Here is a 12,471-nt window from a genome sequence, read left to right as displayed (position 1 = left end):
GTAATTTGATTAGAATGATTATGATTAAAGTCAAATATGTATAAGAACTAGTATTGGGTGAAGTCCAGTACCCTATATCATGAGGGTTCCTTTCTTAATGACTAGTTAGGCTAGGATTGTTTCTTGAAAAGTACTAAATAAGGAATGAAAAATTGCTAAAAAATGATTTTCTAAGTTTGATTTTACCATAAAAAAATATAGAAGAAAGTTATACATAATTAAAATTAATAAGAAACTTGTGTATTTTAACATTACTTAATCTTTACATAAATGAGCTAAATAAGTGAAATAAGTTTAATAGAATTAAAAATAATTTAACTTGACTATAAATCTTTTTATTTTTTTACTTTTTTTAATTTTTTATATTTTCTTTCCTTTGTACTTTTCTTTTGTTAAGATGTGTAAAACCTAATTATTATCTTGACGGTAATAGCCCTAACAGATTGACCATACATAAAGACAACATGCAGGTTAACCTTCAGATAAGGCTGCGTGGACCATCCCCTTTCTTGGGGTTGAAGCCCCTTGACAAAATTTTGTATCTAAGAGTATTTTAAGTTGGGGTATTTTAGGGAATTTACATGTATACTTTTGGTTATTCTAATTATATTACATTTAAGACAACCGACTTGGTTAGATAAGTGTATTGAGAGAGATAGATGAACACATGACTAAAATCTAGAGAATGTGAGGGGTTTTGTGATTCTCTTGTAATCTCCATTTCATCATAGCTAAGGAAAATCTATAACAATTCCAAATGGACATAGTTCTCACTATTGAAAAAATTAAACCACACAGAATCTCATGTAGACATTAAAGTATGCAGTAAAATTGGGAATTCATGAAAAACTGACTTTGATTAATCCCATGGAAAGCCATTTTGTGTTGCACTGATGTCCAAGACTACAATCAGTTCGTGATGGAGTGAAAACCCGGGTTTAATTGGTTCTTCCCTTTCAACACCCAAAACAATCTGTGTGTGATCAGAAGAGTTCGTTCGTGCAGTATGTGCTCTTCTCAGCTCCAAGAGAAAACAGAACATAATAGAACAACAGTCTGCCTCTTTCCCTTATATATATATACCACATATCACACATACACAATTTGGACCACTTGACTTAATGGGTCAATCAAGTGAATTAGGGTGAGCCCATAAAAATCAAGCAATAATGTGTCCAACCCCATTATGGATCACAATGCAAAAATTAAAGCAACATTGATTTATGGCATTATCACATTGATTATGTAAGTCCACACATAAAAATTCCAACAATTCTCCCACTTGGACTACATAATCAAACATCACAACATATACATAATTATAAATCAATGTCCCATATTATCTCATCAAAAACAAATAATCAAAAAAGCAATCATACATGCTTCATTGCTTGATTCACAGGGAAATATACAATAATAACAATCCTTCCAACAATAGCATAATATTACAATACCAAAAGTGGTTCCCATTAACTTAATGCAACCTAGGCTTCCAACAACCCTATTTGAGATACATGTTCTTGAAACACAACTATGGGTAAGCCTTTTGTTAGTGGATCCACCAACATACCTTTTGTGGACATGTGATCAATATCAATAAGAGACTCCGCCACTTTCTCCTTAACAAAATAGAACTTTACATCAATATGTTTGGAGCGAGAAATACTCCTAGTGTTCTTAGAGAAAGCAACAACTGCAGAATTATCACAAAATAATTTCAGCGGTCTAGAAATGGAGTCAACAACTCCCAAAGCTAAAATAAAATTCCGCATCCATATATCATGACAACAAGCCTCATAACATGCCACATACTCTGCCTCCATAGTTGAGGATGTTGTAAGTGTGTGCTTGACACTTTTCTAAGATACAGCTCCTTCTTCCATCATAAAAATATAGCCCATAGTAGATTTCTTATCAGCTATGCAACCAACAAAATCAGCATCACAAAACCTAACTACATCAAGTATGTTGGTGCGCCAATATGTCAACATTAAGTCCTTAATTCCTTGCAAATACCTAAGGACCTTCTTAGCAGCTTTCCAATGTTGACTCCCAGGATTGCTCAAGTATCTTCCCAACATGCCCACAACAAAAACAATATCAGGGCGTGTACATACTTGAGCATACATAAGGCAGCCAACCAAAGATGAATAAGGAATGGTTCTCATTTCCTCTCTCTCATCATCATTTTGAGGACATTGAGCCTTTGAAAACTTATCACCCTTCACAATTGGTGCTCTAGTAGAACTACAGTTGTGCATATTGAACCTCTTCAATATCTTCTCAATATAGGTTCTTTGAGACAATTTAAGCTCCTCATTAGCCTTATCACAAAGAATCTTTATGCCCAAAACATAAGAAGTCTTACCAAGATCCTTCATGTCAAAATGGGTTGACAACATGTGCTTTGTCTCAATCAACAAGTCAGAATCATTTGATGCGAGTAGTATATCATCAACATATAAAACAAGAAATATGTAACTACTCCCATTGACCCTCAAATATATACATCTATCAACTGTATTCTCTTTAAAACCATTTTGGGTGATAATTTTATCAAACTTCATATACCACTGCCTCGAAAGCCTATTTAAGACCATAAATTTACTTATTGAGCTCGCAAACTAAGTCTTCATTTCCAACTTCTATAAAACCAATAGGCTGCTCCATATACATGTCCTCATCTAGATCACTATTCAAGAAGGTTGTCTTGACATCCATCTGATGTAGCTCCAAATCAAAATGAGCTACTATGGCCATAATCACTCTAAAAGAGTCCTTTGTCGACATAGGTGAGAAGGCTTCTTTAAAATCAATCCTTTCTCTTTGACTATAACCTTTAACCACAAGCCTAGCTTTATATCTCTCTATTTGCCCGCTAGAATCACGTTTGGTCTTAAAGACCCACTTGCACCCAGTTGGTTTACAACCATGTGGCAATTTGACCAAATCCCAAACACCATTCATATACATAGAATTCATTTCATCATCCCTGACTTCTTTCCAAGAAGTGAATTGAGGACAATGAATTGCTTCTTGATAAGTGACTGGATCAGAAGCATCATAACCATCATACTCATGCTCCTGCAAATAAATCATGTAGTCATTTGAAATAGTCGGCCTACAAACCCTTTGTGATCTTCTCAAAGGAATCCCATCAACAACAGTATCATCAACAGGAATGTCAGGTTCCACTTGATCACCATGCTCTCCTTGATTAGTGGCTGGCTGTTGGACAATAGGAACATCCACATTTGGAACATGAGATGTAGGAAAAGGAATTACAACATGCTTTTCTCCAAAAAGTATCTCACGAGGCACAAAATTGTTTAGTATTTGGCAACGTTGTTTTATGAGTTCCTTTCTTTAAGAGGCTTTCTTCTAGTTTAGTAGACGACTATTGATTGTACAATAGCACTACTTCCCCCCGAGGGCTTCCCTCCCTCCAATTCACCACCCTAGGGAGTTATTAGAGGGAATTTAAAAGAAAATAAATAGATATAAGTAGCTGAGCGGAACGCTGACCCAATCCCGGTAAGTTGTGTCGTTAACGTCATCTTCAAAGTATACAGCCCTGTCTAACTCAATGATCCTGGTAGTATGAGATGGACAATAAAATATAGAACCCCTTGATCCAATGCAATAATCAATGAAGAAACCACTGATAGTTTTAGGATCAAGTTTCTTTGACTGTGGGTTATATGGCCTAACCTCAACCTTACATCCCCAAACATGGAAATGATGAAGACTCGGTATCTTCCCTTACCATAGCTCATAAGGTGTCTTAGGCACAGACTTACTGGGCACTTGATTCAAAATATATGTCATAGTCCTTAAGGCTTTACCCCACATAAATTATGGTAAGGAGGAATTAGATAACATGCACCTCACCATAACCAACAATGTGTGTTCCTCATTTCTGTAATCCCATTCTGTTGATGAGTGTTTGGCGTTGTATATCTAGCATCAATGCCGCATTCCAACAAAAACTTAGCGAATGATCCAGGATTCCATCCAGTCTCATCATATCTCTCATAATACTCACCACATCTATCCTACTTCACAGCTTTAATGGGCTTTCCCAACTGCAACTCCACCTTAGCCTTAAAGGCCTTAAACACATTTAAGGAGTCAGATTTCTCATGGATTAGTTTAACATGACCATATCTAGAGAAATCATCAATAAAAGTGATGATATTTATAACCCTCTAAAGCGGTTGGTGTCAAAGGACCACATATATCTGTGTGGATCAAGTCTAAAGTATTCCACACCTATCAATCTTCTCCTTTCTAGTCTTAGCTGTCAGATTCCCCTTTAAGCAAACAACATAAGTTTCGAAGTCTGAGAAATCAAGATTGGAAAGCACACCATTTCTAACCAATCTCTTTAATATTTGCTTAGAAATATGACCTAGGCGTTTGTGCCACAACGGAAGAACTCAAATTCATTCTAGCACGCTTGTAACCAATAACAGAATTAACAGAAGATGAATCACACAAAGGACCATGATGCAAACTAAGACTATAAAGATTTCCAAACAAAACACCATTACCAATTAAAACTGAGTTGCTAAAAATATTCACTTTTCCTTCTCCAAAGTGGAAAAAGTAACCTTGTCTATACAAAACAGATACAAAAATCAAATTCCTCCTAAGTGAGGGTATGTAAGCAACATCGTGTAACAATAAAAAGCTTTCAGTGGCCAATCTTAGCTTTATCATGCCAAAAAAATCTACTTTCACTTTGCTTCCATCACCTATATACACAAATTCTTCATGCTTTGACGACCTCCTTTTATTTTTCATCTCCTGCAAATAATTAGTAACATGAATAGTGGCACTAGTATCTAACCACCAAGAATTGGCATGAACATTAACAATATTAGTCTCAATCATGTTTGCATTCAAATCAACCACAACCACAATTTTACCTTTCTTCTTATTCTCTAGCCAATTTTTAAACTTGAAGCAATCAACCTGCTTGTACCCAATTTTGTGGCAAAAGTTGCACTTCCCCTTAAATTTCTCATTCTTTGTAGCATCAGATGAAGCAGATGCACTAGAGGCTCTTTGACTCGAATTCTCTTTCCTCTTGAATTGCTTAGAGCCTCCAGAATTCTTATGTGGAGGTTTTTTCTCCATATTGCTCCCTTGGTCAATAACAAGAGCAAAGGAGTGAGTCTCATTTTTCTTTAGCGAGACTTCATGTTGCACCACAATGGACATCAACTCCTCCAAAGTCCATTCTTCCTTCAAGTCATTATAAGTCAACTTCACTACATCAAAGGAAGTAAGAAGAGACTCAAGTATCAACCATTTCAGAAATCTCTCACTCAACTCCACTTTCATCTCATTTGCCTTGTTGAAGTAGTGTTTTAGCTTGATGATGTGATCTCTAACCCCACCTACTCCATCATACATGCTGGTTGTGAGAAGCTTCAAGTAAGTTGTCATTTTTGCCTTATCAATCTTGGTATAATTGGCCTTCACATGTTCCAAAAAGTCTTTGGCCCTTTTCGTCTTTGGCACACATTCTTTGATAGATTTATCCATAGTGTATTTCATCATCGTCAAACAACTCTTATTGGAGTGCTCTCATTTCTCATAAAAGGATCTTTCAATTGCAAAGCTCATATCAATGGGCTTACTTGGTTCATCAACTCTCAAAGCCAAGTCCAAATTGTGCAGAGTTATATGCACATTAAAGGACTCATACCATTCCTCAAAATTATTTCCAGTGAGAGGCTTGATGGCAGACAATTGCAAAGTAATTCCAAGATTGCTAGTAACTGGAAAATAACAAAATTAAACAATATGCATGTTACCACAAAATCATGTCATTTTCTAGTTTCTAGAATTACTCAATTTACCAATAGCCTGGAATTTTGAAAATTCCATAACGGTAAGGACAACTAATTAAATATCATAACCAAGATGCACTAATTTTATTACCGAAAGGGTAAAGAAAATTAGTACGGTTCATAATATATAATTAATTTCCTTCACCAATATAAGCATTCTACCAAGTATTATAATCATCAATAGGACAATTACAATACCTGTATGAACCTTAGTTATCACAATAATAAAATAACCAAAAGTGTACGTAGGAGATAAAATTTCTCAACAAAGACAATTTGACACATATAGGATTACAATAGGCAACCACATATATGTTCACTATTGTCATGATAAATTCAAAATATCTCAATTTGTACAGCTTGACACACTTGGAATTGCGATAAACAATCACACAAGTGTTCTTTAATGTCACAATAAATTGAAATATTTAACAAAATAGCTTAGGACAACATTATTGGTGTATAAAAAAAAATATACCCAAAAGAACAATAATAATAATAATAATTGTCCCAATAAAGCCAAACTTAACAAATGCATAATAATTCCAACATATGCATTATCATTCCAATAATACCAAGACAACCAAAAAAAAAAAAAAATTAATGACGTCATCGTCTTCTCCACGGGATAAACAGACCTGGTCCGGGCTGAACAGTCCTGGTTCTTCTTGGAGAAGAAAAAAAAAATTCTGGCCAAAAAATTGTGTATTTTCGACGAAAAACAATTAATTTTCCATCCTCAAACATTAATCTTTCAATCTAAGCCCAAAAAAAGCACAAAAACGCATAAAATGAAGAACCACAACAAACCCTAATTTTCGAAATCCCATCAAATGATCTCCAAAAACCAAAAAAAAAAAAAAAAAAAATGATGGCTTTTGCTCTAAACAGTGTTTTCTACAAGTCTCCAACATCAATTGGGCTTCAAATTAGAGAATCAACACCAAACGAAAAAAAGCCCCCAAAATGGCTTCCACATCAAAAAATGGAAACCCTAAATAATCCAAAAAATGCAGCTTAAATGTCATCCATGGTAGCTCTTATACCAATTGCTGAAAAAATTAAACGACACAGGATCTCATGTAGACATTAAAGCAAGCACTAAAATTGGGAATTGATGAAAAACTGACCTTGATTAATCCCATGGAAAGCCATTTTGTGGTGCACTGATGTCCAAGACTACGATCAGTTCGTGATGGAGTGAAAACCCGAGTTAAATTGACTCTTCCCTTTCAACACCCAAAACAATCTTTGTGTGTGCTCTAAAGAGTTCGTTCGTGCAGTACGTGCCCTTCTTAGCTCCAAGAGAAAACATAACAAAATATAACAATAGTCTGCCTTTTTCCCTTATATATATATATATATATATATATATATATATATATATATATATATATATATATATATATATATGTATGTATGTATATATAATTCATATATATACCACATATCACACATACACAATTTGGGTTATTTGACTTAATGGACCAGTCAAGTGAATTAGGGTGAATCCATAAAAATCAAGCAATAATGTGTTCAACCCAATTATGGACCACAATGCAAAAATTAAAGCAACATTGATTTATGGCATTATCACATTGATTATGTAAGTCCATACTTAAAAATTCCAACACTCACATTGAGAATGAACCATTATAAATCTTATATGTTCTTGTACTTTAATTTTTCATATTTGTTCATTATCACATTTGAAAATAGGATTAGGGCGTTGTAATCCTCAAAATTTATAGGAACTAAATATACCTTTAAATTTTTTTAGCAGCCAAAGTTGGTTTGTTCTTTGGGCCACAACTTCAACACATTTGTGGCTCCTTTGGAAAACATAACCTAAATCTTTTTGGAAAATAAAATTATTGCTAAAAAGGAAGAAAAGAACGAGAAGGAAAAGAAAAGAATGAGAGGAGTGGAGGGAAAGGATTAGGTTTAGATGGGGTGGGTTTAAGAAAGATGAGGGTATTTAAATATATATATATATATATATATATATATATATATATATATATATATATATATATATTCTTTACATTCATTTTAATTTTTTTTTTAAAAGAGGTTGATAAAATTAAATTGATGCACTTGATTATAATTTTTCCTTTATTAATAGTATTGGAAAAAATCTATAACATCAAATTTGTAACTACTGAAATTTAAGTCATTGAAAATGTGCAATGAAACCTAGGTAAACATATGGGATAAGATAATTAAAAAAATGAAAAAATGAGGTTCCATATAAGGTTCAAAGCTAAGAGACTCCAAAACAAATAGTCTGATCCAAAAAAAATATAGAATGATATTATTTGATTGATTGTGGTTTTTATTTATTTATTTATTTTTAATAGGAATCAAATTGATGGAAACTCTTTTTATGGTCTCTCTTCTCCAAAACTTTTCAAGTCAAACATCATGGAAAGACACTAAAATATGATACCATACCATGTGGAAAAATACCGAATGTTTACCTAACTTTCAAAGTTATATTATATACTTCTTTTATTCATAAAAAAGTGCCGAAATTAATGGTTGTAAATGTTTGACTTGACTCTACTTGGTCTTCTTCAATTATGAGATGTCCATATAAAGGAGGATTCACATTCATTCTAAGGATTTTTCTAAGGTGTAGTTTGAAAAAGACCTTTAAGACTTTAAAACACAACGCGTTACATTGTAAGGAATTTTCTAAGGTGGTATGGAAAACAACTTTGCGACTTTAAAACACAACCCATTTATACAGTGCATTTACATAGGTAAAGAAGAATCTATCCATTACAATTTTTCTTATATTTGATATGAAATATCACAATGAAACCTGAGTATTATATTATATAAAATAGTCTAATATAATTATAATTAATTAATTAAATTATTTATGTATAATGTTTTATTCATATTAATTTCATATATGTAATATTGGTATTAATTTTATATTGTGGGTTTTCCTTTGATTTGGAAAATATTTTTAATTTTCATTTTCTATTTTCATATTAGAAACTAATTGATTTTAGTTGATTGATCTATGTTCTAATAACTAAACAAAATATATATCATACTTTTAAAATAATATTTATTTTAAATATATATATATATATTATATATATATGAGATTATATTTTATTCATGTTAATATATTTTATATTATGACATGTATGACTTGCATGATTTTATTCCCTTCTTTGTTTTCCTTTTTCTATTTTTTAAACTCAAATTTCAAGAAAATAAAACTAAAAATAAAACCACTATCCAAGCATTTTTCTAGACATGATTTTTCATTTTTCTTTTCTTTAAACATAATAGAGTATAAACAAACAATTGCTTAAATTTTATTTGAAATTTCAGGTTTGTTTGCTAACTATTTTCGAAAATAGTTATCAAAAACAACTTTTAAGAACAATTTTTAAAACTATTTTTAATGTTTGTAAAACAAAATTTTGTTTGAAAACTTGAAATGTTTTAATTTGTTTTTATTATTTTTAAATACATTTTTAAAATAATTTTTATACCCAATTCTTTATTTTTAATCATTCTATATTTTTGTATAATTGTTTTTTAAAATAACCCTCACATAATAAGTGAAAATTACAAAAAATAACTAAAAGACATTATCTGAAAACACCCTATTTTGTATTATGAATAATAATAAATAAATAACAGTTTTTTTTATTGTCAAATATATTTTCCCAATTTTTTATTCTAAAGAAGAGAAAACTATTATTGAAAACATTTGCTAAACAAGCCCTTTTTATGTCTCACTAGTGGCATCACCCATTCATAATTATCAAACTTCAAAAAAAAAAAAAATGAAGTTGTTTGGATTTAAGACTAATGGAAAACCTCTATATTGAAATATTATGTCAATGTGCTTTTCTGTAGTTTCTAACCTTATGTGGAGGTCGTTTTGTGTGGAGTTCATTGTATATGGTTGGGCCTAGGAAGTTTTGATACAAAGTTGACTCCAAAACCCTAGCTTTTAAGAACCAATAATCTTCTTAATCAAATCATTCCACTATCAAAATTCTATACATTTTGGGTGGCCAGAGTCATATGTGAATCCGCCCCAAACCCATATTGGGTTTTGAAAAACTTTTTAACTCATTTATCTTTAACACGAACCTTTCTCATTAGGGACAGAACAAGGCAGATACCCGGAAAAATCCATTCCACCCCATTACCATCCCTACTAATGGAAAAGCTCACAATATTGAAATATTGTTTCAATGTCCTTTTCTCTAGTTTCTAACCTTATGTGGATGTCGTTTGTGGAGTTTATCATATATGGTCTGACCGCCTCAGTCTTCATTACAAAGTTGACTCCAAAACCCTAGCTTTCAAGAATCAATAATCTTCTTAATCAAATCATTAATTCAGTTATAATGAAGACTGAATTATATTTAGACACCAAAACTGCAGTCTAATCTTCAAAAACAAACATTTATTCACTAGTCAAGGTCAAGCTGTTCCAAACTACACGCCACAGCATATCTAAAACTGAAGTTGAACTGGTCAGATTACTTCAATTAATTCTATTGATCAGACTCTGGCTAGCTATAATGGAAGTTTATAAATACCCCACCAAGGTTTCAACCTTAGATCATCCCATTTCTCACATTCTTCTCTTCATTCCTTTCCCTTCCTGCCATGGTTTCAAAGCTGGTAGCAATCCTTCTTGTTGGGGTCCTCCGCCGGAGCCCTCCCGGTCGCTGTTCTGGCCCAGAACTGCGGCTGCGACGCGGTCTGTGTTGCAGCCAATGGGGGTACTGTGGCACCGGGGATGACTACTGTGGGACTGGGTGCCAGGCAGGGCCTTGCTCTTCGTCCGGCGGGGGCGGGGGTGGTGGTAGTGGTAGTGTTTCTGTCTCTGATGTTGTGACGGAGGATTTCTTCAATGGGATTATCAGTCAAGCTGATGGGAGTTGCGCCGGGAGGAACTTCTACTCGCGTAATGCCTTCCTTGATGCTGTTAGCTCGTATTCTCAGTTTGGCCAGGATGGTTCCGCGGATGACTCCAAGCGGGAAATCGCCGCTTTCTTTGCTCATGTCACGCATGAGACTGGACGTAAGATCCTGTTTTGGAACAAGCCTTATTTTGTGTATAATTATTTGCAGTTTATTTTAATTTTATCACATAGTATAATTACATATGCTTTATCTAATGAAGATATTTTTTGTGTATAGACTTCTGTTACATAGAAGAAATAGATGGTCCCTCCAAGGACTACTGCGATGAGAGCAACACACAGTATCCATGTGTATCCGGAAAGGGTTACTATGGTCGCGGACCGATTCAAATATCATGGAACTACAATTATGGGCCGGCTGGAGAGAGCATAGGGTTTGATGGCTTGAACAATCCTGAAACAGTGGCTAATGATCCAGCTGTGTCTTTTAAAACAGCATTTTGGTTTTGGATGAATAATGTGCACTCTATCATAGGACAAGGATTTGGAGCCACAATTCGAGCCATCAATGGTGGGGAATGTGCGGAGGAAATAGCGCTGCTGTCAATGCACGTATCGGATATTATACAGATTATTGCAATCAATTTGGTGTTTCAACTGGTGACAATCTTTCTTGCTAGGGTATATATGAAAGAGTTTCATCTAAATACTTATCCTTGATATGTGTGACCCTTAAAATAAAGAGTCCATAGTTTGTAACTCTCCTTTATAAGGATTTGATATGTGACCCATAAAATCTCCTTTATGGGGTTTTGTTGTATTGTAGTATTTGACAAGGATCTTGGTTGTATAATCAAATTGTTGTTACATGAATGATAAAGATGGCTTATAAAAAAAAAAATTCGGAAACTCAAAAGGTTTTAATTAAAATGCAATAAGGATACAAATAATAATTTAGAAAATGATGTATATATGTTACACTCCTCATGTTATTTGATAAAAAGAAATATTATATTATAAAAATTAATATAAAATCAAGTATACTTATGTATCAATCTTTATAAAATACATTATAAGGATAAATTTTGAATGAACAATTATATATCTCTATCTCAACTATTAGCATGGCTATAACTTTTTAGGAAAATTACTTTATGAGATTGAGGCATTGGTAACCTATTAGGTAAAACCGTTGGATTTATAAAACATTTTCTCAAAAATTATAAATAAAATGACAAGTCAAAGTCAATAAATAAACCTAACCAATTATTGAAAATCAGATTGGCCGGTTTAATCGTCGATCTACAGCCTCTCCAATTCGATCCAAAATGTCATTTGCAACCTCTTAAAGATGTGTTAGGTATTTATACCATGCACGGGGTCTATTAGTTTCCGATGTGGGATAGGTTTTAGTTATATTAAAAAGGAACTTTACATTGTGGAGATTTAAACTTGGGACCCGTGGTTATCAAAATAAGCAAAGGGTCATATATTATTGGTTTGATCACGGTTTAACTATCGATCTAACCAGTAAACCGTGAACGGATAACTTTTTCAATTCAATATCTAATCCGATTCTAAAAACATTAAATCTAACAATCATATTATTTATTTATTTATTTCTTACCTCCCTTACAAAACTTATGTAATATGGATTCTAAAGATATTACATGTAGGAATTACTACAATACTACCAA

The 12,471-nt window shown here is 33.0% G+C and overlaps 1 pseudogene; it reads left to right on the top strand.

Moving 5' to 3' along the window:
• Window positions 1-10,514: 10,514 nt before the first annotated feature.
• On the top strand, window positions 10,515-11,500 carry LOC117914423 (annotated as a pseudogene).
• The last annotated feature ends 971 nt before the right edge of the window (window positions 11,501-12,471 follow it).

The sequence above is a fragment of the Vitis riparia genome, chromosome 5 (assembly GCF_004353265.1).
Source record: "Vitis riparia cultivar Riparia Gloire de Montpellier isolate 1030 chromosome 5, EGFV_Vit.rip_1.0, whole genome shotgun sequence".
Classification (NCBI taxonomy): Eukaryota; Viridiplantae; Streptophyta; class Magnoliopsida; order Vitales; family Vitaceae; genus Vitis; species Vitis riparia.
Note: the sequence above shows the minus strand (reverse complement) of the source record. Positions and strands in the feature narration are given on the sequence as shown.